The sequence below is a fragment of the Schistocerca serialis genome, unplaced genomic scaffold (assembly GCF_023864345.2).
Source record: "Schistocerca serialis cubense isolate TAMUIC-IGC-003099 unplaced genomic scaffold, iqSchSeri2.2 HiC_scaffold_1226, whole genome shotgun sequence".
NCBI lineage: Eukaryota > Metazoa > Arthropoda > Insecta > Orthoptera > Acrididae > Schistocerca > Schistocerca serialis.
This window is the reverse complement of record NW_026047432.1, coordinates 142,501-147,500: the sequence shown is the minus strand read 5'-3', so window position 1 is coordinate 147,500 and position 5,000 is coordinate 142,501. Positions and strand designations below refer to the sequence as shown.

Here is a 5,000-nt window from a genome sequence, read left to right as displayed (position 1 = left end):
TGGGTAATTTGCGCGCCTGCTGCCTGCCTTGGATGTGGTAGCCGTTTCTCAGGCTCCCTCTCCGGAATCGAACCCTGATTCCCCGTTACCCGTTACAACCATGGTAGGCGCAGAACCTACCATCGACAGTTGATAAGGCAGACATTTGAAAGATGCGTCGCCGGTACGAGGACCGTGCGATCAGCCCAAAGTTATTCAGAGTCACCAAGGCAAACGGACCGGACGAGCCGACCGATTGGTTTTGATCTAATAAAAGCGTCCCTTCCATCTCTGGTCGGGACTCTGTTTGCATGTATTAGCTCTAGAATTACCACAGTTATCCAAGTAACGTGGGTACGATCTAAGGAACCATAACTGATTTAATGAGCCATTCGCGGTTTCACCTTAATGCGGCTTGTACTGAGACATGCATGGCTTAATCTTTGAGACAAGCATATGACTACTGGCAGGATCAACCAGGGAGCTGCGTCAACTAGAGCTGAGCAGCCGGCCGCCCGGGAGTGTGTCCCGGGGGCCCGCGCGAACACGCAAGCGTCCGCTCAATTATTCTGCAAACAGGAGGAGGCTGAGCTCCCCTGCACAACACACCTCGAAACCCTCTCAGGTCCCGGCGGCGCGCAGCGCCGTCCTAAGTACTTGGTCGGGTTCGAGAGAGGCGCAATCGCCCGGAGTTAGGCGAGTAGACGCTTTAGGTGCGACCACCCGTGCTCCCAACTGAGCTTGCCGCTGCCGACAGAGGCCCGGGAGCGTGCTGTCGTGGCATTGCCGGCGGGAGACAACACGCGCCACCTACGGTGACCGGCAGCTCCAACGCCAGCGCCACAGAAGGACAAAAGCCCCACTTGGGTGCCGAAGCGAACTCTCCCAGCACAGCGCACGCGCCAACACGTCCGCACAGCTGCGATACAAACCACCTGCGAGAACCGCTGGGGCGACCGAGCAGCAGACGGCGTCGCGGCGCCGAGCGCCGGGCGGCGGCGCATCCTCAGCGCACAAAGTCCTCAATCGGACCAGCACACTGCAGATGGCCACCGCGCTTCGCACCGGGCCCGCGAGGACCTACTTTGGCCGCAAGGCGCCGCGAGCAGGGGGCGCCGGCGCGCAGCTGCGCCGCCTGCCGCGTCCGTCGGCCGGCGCGCCTGCCACTGGCCGCCCCCACCAGCCGGCTGTGGCGCGTGCGCCCACGCACCGCGCTGCCAGCACGCCGGGCGGCCCCCCCTCACCGGCCGGGGACGGTCCCACCCAGCCACCGCCGCGTATCGCCTCACACCCAGATCCCCTTTCACGTTCGTGGGCATGGTGGGTCCCCTTTCACGTTCGTGGGCATGGTGGGTCTCCCTGAAACAACCGGTTAATAGCTCGACCGATCGTCGCCAACACTGATTCACCTCTAGCGAGAACAACCGCACCACAACGGGTTACCAGTTGTTCATTTGCGTAACGTCACCAGCAAACGTACACGTCCATCGCCATTTGCAACGAGTATTGCATGCCTGTGTCAGGTGTCACAACACACTACGTCTGCCCACATAGACGCAACAACATGTGCACGCCTAGAGAACACGTGGAAGGTAGACCCCGTACGTATGCGGTGTCCATTGCGCGAACGACTGTCAGCCCGCCTCTGCAGCATGTCGCAGATGTGGAACGCGGTGCAACATGCTATCACGGTGTGTGAGAAGAGACGACTACGTCCGAATACACGCTCCACTACATCAACAGACTGCTCATGCTGATCGCCATCCAGGGCGTCCGTTCCTCCCACACGTCTGTATGGCGTACCACACTGCAATCCAGCTCTTATAGGGAGACGACACGTAGCTGCGTGCACAATATTTGGACTGTATGGTCCGCCGTTGCTAGGCGCAGTCGTCATACGGTCACATGTGCCACGATGTATCATTCAGTACATACGGACCAATGTGCAGTACAGTTTGTGGGTTTTGCGTACATCGGCGGACAGGTGACAGGCCGTACCACAACGTAGGCTGAGTACGTCGGCATGCGAAGGGCATTGAACATGCAAACTTCTCACCGACCAGCTTGCGAAGGCAGGGGGGAAGGGGGGGGGGGGCGGCATGTACGTCCTGCTGCTATCCACACTACAGTGTATAGCAGGAGCATGTGGAAAGTCAGCAACACCTGCAAGGTGTTTAACATGACGCGATACACAGGGGACCGGGCAGTGCGAGTAGGGAACTATATTGCGAGGGTTGCGGTTAGGCAACACTACACCAATTTAACGGGTTGCATAACAATTACAGAGCAGGTTCAGCGACAACGTGCGTCAGGTTAAGGCGCAATATAGTTTAGGTTACGGCGCACTTTAGGTTAGGTTAAGGCACATTATAGGTTAGGTTAAGGCACATTATAGGTTAGGTTAAGGCACAACATGGGTTAGGTTAAGGCACAACATGGGTTAGGTTAAGGCACAACATGGGTTAGGTTAAGGCACAACATGGGTTAGGTTAAGGCACAACATGGGTTAGGTTAAGGCACAACATGGGTTAGGTTAAGGCACAACATGGGTTACGTTAAGGCACAACATGGGTTACGTTAAGGCACAACATGGGTTAGGTTAAGGCACAACATGGGTTAGGTTAAGGCACAACATGGGTTAGGTTAAGGCACAACATGGGTTAGGTTAAGGCACAACATGGGTTACGTTAAGGCACAACATGGGTTACGTTAAGGCACAACATGGGTTACGTTAAGGCACAACATGGGTTACGTTAAGGCACAACATGGGTTACGTTAAGGCACAACATGGGTTACGTTAAGGCACAACATGGGTTACGTTAAGGCACAACATGGGTTACGTTAAGGCACAAATTAGGTTAGGTTAAGGCACAAATTAGGTTAGGTTAAGGCGCAACGTAGGTTAGGTTAAGGCACAACGTAGGTTAGGTTAAGGCACAACGTAGGTTAGGTTAAGGCACAACGTAGGTTAGGTTAAGGCACAACGTAGGTTAGGTTAAGGCACAACGTAGGTTAGGTTAAGGCACAACGTAGGTTAGGTTAAGGCACAACGTAGGTTAGGTTAAGGCACAACGTAGGTTAGGTTAAGGCACAACATAGGTTAGGTTAAGGCACAACGTAGGTTAGGTTAAGGCACAACGTAGGTTAGGTTAAGGCACAACGTAGGTTAGGTTAAGGCACAACGTAGGTTAGGTTAAGGCACGATATAGGTTAGGTTAAGGTACGATATAGGTTAGGTTAAGGTACGATATAGGTTAGGTTAAGGTACGATATAGGTTAGGTTAAGGTACGATATACGTTAGGTTAAGGTACGATATAGGTTAGGTTAAGGTACGATATAGGTTAGGTTAAGGTACGATATACGTTAGGTTAAGGTACGATATAGGTTAGGTTAAGGTACGATATAGGTTAGGTTAAGGTACGATATAGGTTAGGTTAAGGTACGATATAGGTTAGGTTAAGGTACAATATAGCTTAGGTTCAGATACACATTGTTGTAGGGAAAGGTGTATTTGGGGGGGGGGGCGGCAGGTTCGTTGATAGTGATTATCGTAATTGGATGCCTGCGGCATTATCCGATTTGTCACGTCAGGATGCACTTTTGGCTCATGACAGGCGGCGCTCCGATTCCATGGTTGTGGCAGATCTGTGTCTTTCATTCCTGCCATTGTTTGTGTGCTGTGACAGGAGGCAGTATTGTGATGTTGGGTGCACCCCTGTGTAGGACATGTGTGGGTGTTCGTGGCTTAGCTGAGCAATGTGCGGATGTCGGAAGGGTGGGATATTGTGTTTTCTGGGTGGACCTCCCGGTCTGGTAATGATAGTGTGGATTGTGTCATGTGGCGGAGAGGATGCACTGGATGTTCTTCCATGCTGGTGGTTAGATATTGTGTGTGTGCCTGTTACAGGCAGAGAGTAGTGTGTGATAAGAGAGTAGTGTGTGATAAGAGTGTCTGGCTGACGTGTGGTTCTCATTGTGTGCAGAGTCTTTCAGCATGTATAGGGACGGTTGTATATATTATCTGTATTCTGATGGCTCTGCATCTATTACTAATCAGTGCCGTGTATACGGTTACTCTGGTTCCAGTCGAAACTGTTCTATCTCTGTACATTAGTGACACTACGGCTCCACTATGTTGCCGCCCCTGTCGGCCGTTTCCCCCAGTGTATGGCTAATGATTATCAGCAGTCAGTCTATTAGTCAATACCGGTAGTGTGACGACGTCAAATGTCCGGGATGGGGGAAGCTACACCCTTCCCCTGGGTCAGGGCCTAGAAAGACTCTTCCCACGCAGGAGACTGACTGTCGTTACTCTTCCGAGACATATATGTGCCCAGCGTTTTTTGCGACTGCGAGTGCAACGCCAGGAGGCTCGGACTGTCGTTACTCTTCCGAGAAATATATTTGCCCAGCGTTTTTTGCGACTGCGAGTGCAACGCCAGGAGGCTCGGACTGTCGTTACTCTTCCGAGAAATATATGTGCCCAGCGTTTTTTGCGACTGCGAGTGCAACGCCAGGAGGCTCGGATTGTCGTTACTCTTCCGAGATATATATTTGCCCAGCGTTTTTTGCGACTGCGAGTGCAACGCCCACGGGTGCCGACATGGATGGGGCGCTTCCTAGCTGATGGCTCAGCATGAGAATCCGTACAGTGAGCAATGCGATCGCGTCTGTAGCTTGTACGTGGTACAGCTCGCAGCTCATGAATAGGGACAGCGGGAATGTCGCATATTGGAAATATCTCTTCATGAAACGCATGTTATAGGTGTGGATTGCACCTTACGAGTGCGGGAAACGTCCGCCGTTCATCCGCTGGCGATGCGAGTTTGGCGGTTGGGGTGGGGCACGAACGGGTGCAGGTGGTGTGATTGCCGGTCCACGACTTCGTGCGGCAGAGGCACTGGCGTATGGGTGCTGTGGTCGACAGAGGCTGCATGCTTTGTGGGTGGCGTCGAAAGATGGGCACTGTGGGCCCATCGATGTCTTCGTCGGCTTGGCGTCCCATAGATGGCGGTATCGT

At 53.2% G+C, this 5,000-nt stretch overlaps 1 non-coding gene across 1 annotated transcript in view; it reads right to left on the bottom strand.

Moving 5' to 3' along the window:
* The window catches only part of LOC126436107 (small subunit ribosomal RNA), a 1,909-nt gene extending 1,447 nt beyond the window's left edge, over positions 1–462 (bottom strand). The window contains exon 1 of the ribosomal RNA XR_007580429.1: positions 1–462. This exon is cut by the window's left edge and continues 1,447 nt beyond it. This is a non-coding gene — a ribosomal RNA (small subunit ribosomal RNA).
* Between the last annotated feature and the right edge of the window lie 4,538 nt (positions 463–5,000).